The 12,294-nt window shown below is 44.7% G+C and overlaps 1 protein-coding gene across 5 annotated transcripts in view; it reads left to right on the forward strand.

Annotated features, from left to right (window-relative positions):
- Positions 1-775: 775 nt before the first annotated feature.
- The window catches only part of sulf2a (sulfatase 2a), a 31,321-nt gene continuing 19,802 nt past the window's right edge, over positions 776-12,294 (forward strand). For 4 of the 5 annotated variants that reach the window (XM_029501973.1, XM_029501976.1, XM_029501975.1 and 1 more), the window contains exons 1-3: positions 776-891; positions 7,905-8,009; positions 8,176-8,243. The gene's annotated coding sequence lies outside the window, so the exon portion shown is untranslated. The remainder of the gene's footprint in view (positions 892-7,904; positions 8,010-8,175; positions 8,244-12,294) is intronic. The other variant, XM_029501974.1, reaches the window with a different exon arrangement.

Raw genomic sequence — 12,294 nt, forward strand, 5'->3', positions numbered from 1 at the left:
AGCGTGTGTGGTTTGAACTCACCCAAATGTATATGTGCTCTTGTGAGCTTGTGTATGAATTGATTTGGGTGTGTGTTTGTGTTCTCTCTACGTGCCCATGCACTGTGAGCCAAATCCCCAGAGCTGCCTGGACCCAGTGAGTAGGCGTGCCCACGCCAGCTTGTCTCGGAGGTGCCAGCCTGATAGATATGGTGTGTGTGCCAGGCTGTGCTTCCCTCTCCACCCCTGCAGCATTAAGATTGATCCCTCATTCCCTCCCATTCCTTTCTCTCTCACTCCTCTGTGTGCCTCTGCCTTTATGAGTCTGTGAATAGGTGAAGCTCACAGGCTCGAACAGATGGCCAGAGCTGCCCTGTTTCACTGTCTCTCTCTCTCTCTCTCTCTCTCTCTCTCTGTCACACACACACACACAGACACTCTACTACCCCCATGAATGAGAGCCTAGAGAAAGCAAGAGGAAGAGGCAGAGGAAAATGTTACAAGGACAGAAAGAGGGAGCAGGAAGCAAAACAGGGAAAGGCTAAAACTGATGGAAACAGAGAGCCTGTGAGGAGTAACATGCAGGGGGGAAGAAGGAAAAGGGGAAGGAACGATGGAACGATAGAATACGCTAAAAGAAGAAGAAGACTGAAACACCACTGAAAAAGGGAGTGAGGGCAGAATTGAATTGTAGATCGAGGGAGCCTCTCTCCTCCCTCTTTCCCTCCCTCTTTTATTTATCTCATGTGAAACCACGCCCCCCTCCTTTCACTTGTCAGTGCATCTATAACAGTGAGCTGTCTGCACCGGGCTGTGCGGGGGGTGAGTCGAGCTCCTCACTCTGGCAGCACAGGGGGGACCGACTCTGAACGGACCGGACAGGACTGGATGGTACTGGACCGACCAGAACAGGTGTGTGAATTTGTCCTTGTGAGTGAGCTGTGTGTGTGTGTGTATCTGTGATAGATGACAGCATGTGTACCCCTGAGTGCGTGATTGCTTGTTCCTCTGCAGGACTTGTTTCCAGAGTAGTATGTCTAGAAGGAGCAGGGCTGGAGCTTTGCCCTAGTTTACACTTGAATGCTCTGATCCGTTCTGTTCGCCTCTGAGATTTATGCATGGAGTCGCTAGCAGCGCTTCTCATCAGGGTAAGAGAGATGAGACTTCTCCTTCACCGGATACACTGGACTCTGTTCACAGAGTGTCTGGCGTTGAATCAGAGCAGCGTGGAACCGCTGTTTGTGTTAGAACAAGTTGGTCAGTCTAAGTGGAGACCTTGCTGTCATGTGTTGTCTTTCTGAGACTTTCGCCGTACATATCTTCAGCTGCACTGCTGTCCGACTGTTATTAGATCAAAACCATATTGAGAATCTGCAAAGATCCACTGTGTTGAGTGAAACAAGTCGCCACGGCTTTCACACCTCTTTGTTCAGTCTCGGTGTTCACTCCAATTTATGATTAGTTTTTTTCTTTGTTCTCCTGTTTTTCACAGTCTGTGGTGTTTTGAAATTTGGGAACATTCATTGTCTCAGCATTGCTTTGTATCTACTCAGCCAAATATAATCCTGACTACTGCTGAATGGTGTGCGGGGGGTTTAAAAATGGAACAAAAACAACCACAACAGTGAAAATACACGTCTAGTTTTGGATTGGTGACCTGTTTTTGTTTTTTTCTTTAAGAAATCAAGGAGGTATTCTTTGGTTAGTCCTCGTTCAGACTCACCATTTCAACAGTTGCAGCCACTCCTATAGAAGCTTATATAGTTTCATTCTATGAGGCTGCTCCTAGTCAATGTACTCAATATCAGTGTTTTGTCAATATCTTTATGGGTCAAAAGGCTGTGTCATCACCAAGTGGTGGTGGTGGGGGGGTGAAAGCAATGATCTAGAGGATGCAATATTTATGGTAGCGACAGCTGAATGCCCCGTGCTGTTTGTAGCAAAATGGATGGAGGCATGAACGGATGCAAGGGTGGAGGTTTGGATGGAAAGTGAGGAAGCTTCAGAGATCTGTTCTTTAAGCATTTATTATTTATCACAACGCACTCCGCCATGGAAGCTCTAACCCCCACATCAACTGGCCTCTTTTCTTACCGAGATGCCAGTGGACTAAAGGAAGATATTCCTGCTTAGTCTACCTGTCAGCCAGTCCCCCAACACATTAACACTGCAGCCATCGGCCAAGGTTCGCTCACGCACGCACACACACACACACACACACACACACACACATATACACGCCCGCAACCAGATGTGTGTAACTATTTATTCAGATTTTTTTAGACACACTAAGCAACAAATGCATGGCTATGCTCACAAATGTACAAGGAAGTGCACATTAAATCAGAATCGCTTATTTGCTGTGCACTAACCCTAACATAGAATGAACCCACACACTTACACACAGCCATCCCAACTTTCATCATTTTATTTTTCTTTTATCTTAAATTCCAGTTTACACGCTTTTTTTTTTTTTTTGGGCACATGAACACCACACACACGCACACAAAGACACACACACACACACACACAATCAATGGGAGCAGCGACCTCGAGACCTGTTGATGTTTGCAGAGGCCGTGTAGTGAATACATAAAAGACCATGTGGGACTCCCTGCGAAAATGGGGCGCTTGACATGCTGTTTGTAAAAATGGCTGGAAAATGTGCAGGAGGGCTGGCGATGCAGTTGACAGGAGACACCACCATGAATATGTATTGTATGATAATGCAGCACCGAAGCTTTTGACTCAAGCTGTTGATGAAAGCAGAGGACATGTTCCCCCCAACGCCACTCCTGGGAGGAAGTGCTATTGACAAACCCATTGTTGACACAGCCACATCCCTGGCCACAGGGGCAGCGTGGCGACAGGTGGCAGATATCAGTGACAGCAGCCAAGGTGACACTGCTAGATGGTCTCTGCAGATCCACATGCAACTGGGGCTGCGTTGGTGTCTGCTCATTTAGCTTCCACCTTGACCTTGTGTGGTTAAACACAGTGAGATTCGATTAGAGGGTCCAAAAGCTAATGCCTCTCATTAGCTTCATTCAGCCCTTTCTGAGCTACACCTACCTCCATCTGCCTTACTTGCCATACCTCTGCGTTGTCTGTTGTTCCACCACTGGGTACATTTTCATTTGTGTTAACGCACATTTTACATTTGCACACAAAAAAACAAAGAAAAGAGGAAATTTTGGCAAAAAATTTCAGCTTGTGAGGGAAAGTTGATTAAATAGAGAGGAGGGCACAATTGCATTTGATGGAAACAAATCTTTCAGTACAAATTGATGTCGCTGCGCCTCTTTCTCGTTTGAGAAATAATAGCGTCATGCAGCGAGGCACAAAAAATTAAAAATAAAGAGCAGACTTCTGTGGTTGTTCATAACTCTTATATTACTTGTTTAAAAATATGTGAAATACTATTAAAGCGAGAAGCAGCAATTAATATGCTGGTATATCCGTTCCCAGGACTTCATTGATTATGCAGTTTTGCTATTTGAATAGATAGATATCTCGATCAGCTGTATCAAAATATATTCACATATTTAGTTGACAGAAACCTGCCCTACTTCAGGTTTCATTTTGAAGAAGTTTCAACTTAAAACTTGGAGATGTAACTAGTGCTTCATTAGCCATTCTCTCACACACCTTTGGAATACATTAAAAGTAGCCTGACAGTAAGTAGCACTCATGTGTTCCCTTTCGCAGTCCGTGTTCATCTGTATGTATGAGCTGCTGTTAATAGGCCCTGCAATGAGGCGCCGTCAGGAGATCAGTGTGTAAATCTTGGTGCCACTGCTTCTCTCAGCTCTAATGATAGAGAGGCAGCAGGGCTCTTTGACGACGCCTCACAAACACTCCGATTTGGAAAGTGTGTCGAAAGTGAAGAGGAGTGTTTGGCTGATGGGAAGCACATTGGTGTGTGGCCCGATGAAGGCCTCAATGGCTGAAATGCGTTGGCATGTTTTTATCTATGATTAGGTAGCCATGAATTATTAAAGGCTTTTTAATTCACTACCCTCCCGAGTGCCTCACATCTTTTCAGTAACTTTCACATTGGTGTGTGGCTTGCATGTGCACGTCGTTCTGTGTGTGTTCAGTTTTCCACGTGTTTATGATGGTGCCGTACCAGCTCAGTGCATGCAGCATGTCAATAGGTGATTCCTGAGGTTCACGAGTGGACACGCCATTCTACTGGTGTGTGCAATCAGATTTCAATCTCCTCCCTGTATGGCTGAGCCGCTGCAGCAGAGGTGCCCCATGGGGAAATGTAATTACACCCTTCTGGCCACAGAATACAGGCTTCACTGCCCTATCTGTCTCAGGAGAGACAGCAGCTAGAGGCTTCTTCTCACTTGTAATATCAAACAGCAGAGGTATCACTAGAGGCTTACCATATCTCAGAGTTTTGTATTAAATCCTCACTCCAATCTCCCCCTCTAATCACATCTTAGAGCCTGGGGTTGTTGGTGGCCTTTTGCTACAGTTTTGTTACAGATGTGAATAATTTATGACAGAATTAACTACGGTTGCTAAGAGCAGTGACTGGGAGATTTGGAGCGCAACCAAAATTTGGCTCAAATTCTCAGCCATTTTCTTAAGTGATTTCTTTTTTTCTTTCCTTTTGTCTGATAAGCAGAATCTCGTCACTGTGGTATTATAACCATAATTATTTGTATTTACATTTCCACGTCATGCAAGCCTCGTGTATGCATCTAAGGAGTTTTTATTGATCAACTTGCTGTGGTTACTCTTGTCACCCATTGCTTCTTTTATGGCCATGTCTCCTTCACTGCTGACTCCTGGCTGCATTCTCACAGAGGTGTGTACTGAGATGGCGTCCATTAGTCCTACTTTCATGGATTAAGGAAAACAATCAATGGGAGCACTCAGGTAACAGCACACTAAGTGGCCCATTGTTGAATGCAGGATTCAGTGTTGATGGTTGGACATGCAACGTTCTGTTTTTCGTTTACAGAGTGGATTTCATTTATACTTTGCTGTGCGATTGTCATCGTCCCAAATTCCAGCCCTGTCCAGGCTTGTGAAGAGGGGATTGTGCAGTGATTAGAAGAAATAAGCATAACATTTTACCGAGTGAATCTTAGTACGTCATTCATGTCATCCTGTTGTACCTGGTCGTGGTAACTTTAGCTGTGCCAATGCACTTTTGTCTTTTCCATTTCCCTGACTAGCTACACTCCAACTCTGCCTTAATCTCCATTTCTGTGTTCATCACCTTCTCTCTGTCAGAGTGTTAGCATGGTCACAACTTCAGCTACCACCACCTTCACCCCCTTACACCCCCCCACCCCACCCCTTATGCCTAGGGTGTAGCAGCTATTGTTGTGCCTAATAAGGTTTATAGAATTACAGATCTCTGAAATTGGATTTTCTCACTCCACCAAAGCAGTGGGATTACGGGTTTAAGGCTGGGTGCATCCGGGCACAAATGACCTGTGACTGAACTGTTTTTTCTGAATACACCCTCAAGGTTGGCAAATGAAGAGACTGATGTCCCAGCAGCTCCAGAGGAAAACAGAAAGACTGGCCCATTAATTAAGCTGATTCTCCTACATCAAGATCTGTGCTTCTCTCATGTCCACCACTCTCACTCTCACACACTGCTCCACTGTCTGGCCTCCCAACGTCTGACTGTGTTTGATCTAATTCTAATCTAATGCATCTTTGATCTTCCTCGCCTGACACTCTTCAACCAAAAGTAGCTCAATTCATTGTAATCCTTAAAGTCTTGCCGCAAGTGAATCAATTGATTCCCAGTGATGTACAGAGTTTGGACCGTCTCCATGCTTCTGTGGAGAAAACTGTGGGATTCCTTTGTTTACCTTGATCCCACCAGCCTCAAACCACCTTATCACAAATCCAGTTCAATTCCACTGGTATTGCTGAGATGTGGCTGAGCTTTAACTACAGCTAAAGTGGGAGCGTAGCAGACAAGAGTGTGAGAAATAAAGTGAGAAAGCAGCAGAGACAGACAGCCTAGTGGATCCAACATTGAGATGTTGGCACAAAGGTAGTGGTATTCATTAGAAGAAGTCCATAGTGGCAGCTTAGTGAACTCTTAATTGGGGAAGAGACAGGGCTGGGGATGAGAGATCGATAGAGGTAGAGCCGAGGTTCCAGCCCACTGAAATCAATCAGCCTCCTGCTTGACACAGAGAATGCAGCCAATCAAAGAAAACACAGCCACGGGCTCCCACTCATTTACCCTCCAAGTCAAACTTCATCAGGATCAGCCTGAGCAGACAGACAATTCATTCCAGTTCGATCACAGAAGGATGGAGTCGCTCAGTTGCCTTAATTTTTTACGTGGACATTTGATCTTGTTGCTCTGGAATGTCATTACCATTTTAATGCAACTGCTGCTGAAAGCTCCAGACTATTGTGACTAATAAAGCATGATTCATTAGCACAGGAACGTGCTATGTAGAGGAATATTAAATGAAATCCTGCCATATTTTTACTCAAAGGCTAAAAATAGTCTCTTTCTCCTTTCCTTCCCTTTCTTCCTCTTTGTCTGGGTAATAGCCATCTTTCTTTTCTGTCATTTTTTGATGTATCATCCTCTTATTCATATCAAAGACAAGGCCAGGTGTTGAATTTTTTCTCACTTGCCACGCTTGTCACACTGCCTTGTCACCCGCAGCCTGTTCCAATCTCCTCCCTTCATCCTCCACCTCTCTGCTTATTTATATGAAATCAGTCACTCCTTTATTTTTGCGGGAGAAAAAGAAAGTATATCCTTTTCGCCATTTGCAGCCTGCAGTGACTGCTGAATGCTGTAACTTTCTGGGGATGTCATCTTTGGCCAAGTAAAATGCTGTCAAAATAAATGATGTCTTTGGTGTTTTGTATTGTTGTTGCACAAGTGAAATCCCGCCTGTTTGTTGTGTCCTTGATTTCAAGTGTCTGTGTCAGTGTTGTGGTAAGCTGTCTAGGACTATGCCTCACAGTGAGCGGCAGGCTTCGACTGAAGTCTGAGGATTTTTTGTTTTTGCTCCAGATGGACAGACAGGCACACAGACAGGCAGAAAGGCAGACAGACAGACTGAGGTGTTCAGTCTCACCTCTCTTTGATGCCCATCGAAGCAGCTGGGATCAGAGACGTGCCTTGGCAGTGAGATCCATGTGGGCATGTAAAGATCTCCAGGGTATTCTTAGCCTTAGTACACATACCAAAGGGGTTTGTTTTTGTGTGTGTGTGTGCGCGCATGTGCACGCATACCACCAGAGCACATCGCCAGAGACTACATATAAAACACATGGGTTAGATCTCAAAGCATGGTTGGTTGAGACGTGAATGGTCTGACGGTCGGTTTGGTCGGCTCAGATGTGTACATGCTGGACATTGACACCTGTCAAATCACAACAAAGATCAGACAGCTCCGCTCCTGTCAACGTGCCTTGACAGGCAGACACAGAGCAAGGCCTTCTTGCTTACAAGAGCACAACTAGAGGCTTTTGGAGCTGTGGAGACGGTGTTGGATGGCAGCTTGATTGAACGGGCTGGGTGAAAATAGCTATTTTTCTGTTCCTCAGCTGCCTCTGACGCGTAGTTTAAAGTATAAGTATTTACTTGTCTGCCTTACTAAAAGTGAGCAGTATTTACATTGCATTACAAACAGCAGCTGATTATTATCACAATCACTAAAAATGTCCTAGAGCTTGAGAGGTAATTATGTTCAAAATGAGACCATTTCTACTCTATTTCTGGCAGAGGTCTAATTAAACCACCTCCTGAAATATTGGCGGCTTCCTCAGGCATAACATCAGTCAAATATGGATTTTATCTTGTATGAATACTTCCAGATATGTGCGCTTACAAACCATGTAGACTGCTCTGCCATTTGTGGTTGTTTATCTCCTTATCCTACTGTTCATCGTGGTGCTTTCATCTATAACAGATGTGTCACTTGTGAGGGACGTGTAGTGACTGGGAGTGGCATCTGGGCTCAGACCGACTTACTGCGCCTCTTTGGGAGGACAGGGACAACACAGGCCAGCACCAGGTCTGGATGAATCAGAATGCATGCAATATTCATAACATGATAAGATGTTTGAAGAAACGAGCCTGAATACCGAAGATGTGAGATGTGTCTGGCTCTGTTTGAGCTCCTAAGTGGAAGTTGCATATGTTCCAAGTATTCATCCACTCTGGACTTTGTTTGCTTACAGAACTTGGCAGTCGGAGGCTGACTTCAGAGAGAAAGGAGAACATCAGAGAGCTTGTTTCTAAAGGCAAGGTAAGGCTGTTAACCTCTCACTAACAGTCACTCATCTTCTACTGCTTATCTGTTTCCGGGTCATGGGGGGTGCTGGAGCCAATCCCAGCTCACTCTGGGTGAGGGCGGGGTCACCCTGGACAGGTCCCCAGTCCATCACAAGGCCAACACACAGAGACAGACAGAGACCAACAACCACTCACACTCAGACAATTTAGAGTCACCAGTTAACCCAAACATGATGTCTTTGGACAGTTGGAGGAAACCCACACAGAAAGGCCTCAGGCCGGGAACCGAACCCAGGACCTTCTCATTGTGGGCTAACTATGCTACTATGCTGCCATGGTGCCCTCTCCCTCACAAAGAAAGGGAAATCTCTCTCTCTCTCTGCCCCCTCAACCATGCTGTGCATTCACAAATTATCCAGGCCCCTTCACTTTTTCAGTGTTGCAATATGTTTGCAGCCTAATGCTGAAATCATCAGTTCATTTCGCCCCTCATCTGTTAACACTCAGCACCACATTAGAAGAAAAAGAAAATATTTTTAATAATTGAAATTCTTTATTAAAAGGGAATTCCAAAATATTGGCGTGAGTTTTTATGACTCTTTATTTGGTTCCTGGACACTTTGTACCTGAATACTGTAAAGGGGACTGACTAGCTTTTCAATGCACTGTGAGGTTGATTTGCGTTTGTGGGTGGAGGTTTTGTTTTGTTGTCAGAGATGTTCTATTTTCTTTTATATTGAATGAATGTGCGACTCACAGTAGATGATCAGTGCATGCGAAAATCCTATCTGTCTGCACAAGGTTCATGCCCTACAATGTTGTCTGCTGCTGACCTATTCTGTGCCTTTCCATGTCTGTCCTTCCCCATATCTGACTATTACACTTCCATCTGAGCAGAGAGTTAAACTCTGATTATTGTTCCTGTTACCATGGCTTCTACAGATCTCAGAGGAAACAAACAGCACAGCAGGGTACAGTTAATGTCGACACATTATTTTCTGTGGGGGATAGATCTGTCACCTACAGAGGCAACTCATGCATCACACTGCTTCAGTCAGCCTCAGAATCACATCACCTCATTTGATCTGCCTGCCAGTGATTAGCATTTCATTCTGCACAAACAAGAGGATGGTTATTATTGGCCCCACCGAGAGGGGATCCATGATCAAAGAGAGCTGTCTGTTGTGTTGTGGCCACAGCAGATGCCCCATCAGTGGCCGTCAGTCCAACGGGTAATTATGAAGTGACGGGAAAAGTGAGTGAAATAAAAAATACAGAGAGTGGGGGTGAGGTGAAGATGAGGGAAATAGTTGGTAAAATTAATGAGCAAGCTACAAAGCTTTATTTATTTAATTATTTAATCAATAGCTGAAAAATGGCCTTCACCCACTGGGCAGTAAACTAGCTCCATGACTTTCCTAAACAAGCAACGATAACATAGGCTATTATTTATGTACAGAATCATTATGAGACGCTGAGTTTAAAAAACTAAAAACGAACACGTTTTTTGTGTAAATACGTTGTATAGAGGCAATCAATGTGCCACATCTGGCAACGTCACCACTTCAGAGCTAACACTTTCGTCTTGGCTGTTTACCAGTAACATACCAGTGCTGTTAGTGTGATCAGAGTCATCTTGCGTGAACAGTTGGATAACAGCAGAACAAGCAGCTCTCAGCACATGTGGGCATAAAATATGCACAGCTGTGCACAGCTGAATCATTATCACTTAGAAAAACATCAGCATGTGTGACTTTAATCAGCTTTCCTTTTTGATTAGTAAATTAGTCACTACAACAGCTCCTAATATAGCTGTGATAGTGATAGTTGACTGTGGGGAAAAAAAAAAAACGTGCCAACATGACTTTTGTTGGTGGAGCATACGAGCGAGCTGAACTTTGATTTTCGTTCTTGTCTCTGTGACAGTAGCAGGAGCAGACAGGTGAATGATGTGCCTTTGGTAAGCTATTCTGTTTGAGGACTGATCTCCACTTCAGAATCCTAGTGTGAGGACAGCATTCACCTCTCTCTTTCTTCCTCCTCTTCTTCTTCTAGCAGAGGAGGCCTTCGGCAGTGCAGGTTAGAGACCAAAAGTCTTCAAGAGAAACTCTTCAAAGGCGCAGTTCATCTGCCGAGTGAAGACCTCATCAATTCAGTTTTCTTCTCTTAAACCACTGTCCCTTCCACTGAACGCGGGCTGTTTATGAACAGAGTTATGTGATATTTTTCATCCATTTCTTGCAGCAGGTTGCATAAGGTGCTTTTCATATCTTGTGAATGATGAAGGAATATCTTTTCCTTTGCACTTGGGGGATTGGCTTGTTGTTGGTGGCTTTTGCTCACATCCTCCTCTGGGTATATGATGCACATTTTGGGGCTCTGAGGCTTGAGGCTCCTGACCCTCATTTTCCACATCAGTGAGATGAAAACTGCCAGCCCACTTCTGTGCCACAGCCTGCCTTCTGCCTGCTGATTAAAAGTCAAATATTAAAGTGCTCTGTTGTGAGCTTGGCCTAATTGATTCTTTCCGCCGGGTGCACACAGAATGGGCTGACAGCAGACGATACCAGGCTTTGTCAACATCGGGCATGTTGCCCGACGCTCAGGATGGCACCCCAATAAAGCCCCCTGTTAGTGTGCCAACCTGCAGCACCACAGACAGAGAGGCCGCTCGGCACTCTGGCCGGGCTTTATAGTAATGACACAGAAGCAGCTCGTTCCTCTGCTGTGCGTCAGCTCCCATCGGCACGCCGAGAAGTTGACTCTGTTTTGCGAGGATGTTGGGAAATTTTGTGTGTAGGAAAAAAAAGAATCTTTTCTGCCTGCTTGCATAACTACTCAGTTAATTTAAGCTATTTAGGGCAACTGTGCCGAAAGAAGGTTTCATATTCCACAAAAGGCCATCTTCTTTTTGTCTTACATCAGCTCACTTGCCATGGATGCAATTTCTTTAATAGCTTTTAATCACAGCCATGATTAACAAGTAGCTTAGGAAACCAAGAATGACAACATGTATGTCACCCCTGTCCATTTTGTGAAAAACACAGGACAGCTGGTGGAGATTGTGCTTCTAGCTTCACATCTTCTGTGTATTGTTTGACCCTACCTCAACAGTGATTTAGGGATAATTAATTGAAACTTTTAGGCAATAAAACAGCGTCCCTGTCTCCTCCTTAAACCATGGCAGTGTTGCGCTCATGTCTGCTTACCCTATGAATTTACAGGCCATTTTATGTGCACCTTAAATTGGCTTTGCTCCCCATTTATTTTTAATGCTTTTCTAACTCACATATAGAATGGTGCAACAGCAGTCCTGGTGTTATATACCGTTCATTAAATGCAGACATTCATCCTAGACGCTTTTCTCATGAATCTGATTGACCTTTTCACTCACTGTGAGCCACAGTAAAAGGTTATAGGTGCCTATTAATCCCCCTGTGCTAGAAAAGCTGGGTATACCTCCTGTCTTGTGTGATGCTTTATGTTCCAGCAGGGCCAACAGGGAGGTGCAATAGGAGGGTTTGAAGGCCTGTGCGGGTTGAGGTCAGAGAGCTGGCCGTCGCCTTGGTAATGGCTCTATTAGTGAAATGGGGCCACTCCATACTCTGACACAGCACTAATTATAACACAAGGGTGATGAACTTGATCAAGGCGCTGCTAATTCATGTTTAATAGAAAAGAGAGGGAGAAAAAGAAGAGAGAGAGGGATGGCACAGAGAAGGTGAAAGAGAGAGCAGGTGTGCATGTAGAGTCTATTTAAGAGGACAAAATTACAACAGGCACTTTTCTCAAATGTGTAGATTCAGTCTGTTTAGTATTCGAATTTATTCACACCACATTTGACTGTGACCGATTGCCAGCAAAGCCATGGAATGGTCTCCTGGCTGCTTCACTGGTAAAAGTAATCACAATATTTCCTCTCCTGAGCTCTGAGCAGGGGGTTTCATTTCTACCTCCATCCTGTTACTTCACAGCTGTAGATCCCAGAGGGGCTCCAAAGGCTGAGTGGAGGTCATGATCACAACCACAAGGGGGCTGACAGCTGGTTGCTTTTCTGACAGGCA

This window comes from Echeneis naucrates, chromosome 5 (genome assembly GCF_900963305.1).
Source record: "Echeneis naucrates chromosome 5, fEcheNa1.1, whole genome shotgun sequence".
NCBI lineage: Eukaryota > Metazoa > Chordata > Actinopteri > Carangiformes > Echeneidae > Echeneis > Echeneis naucrates.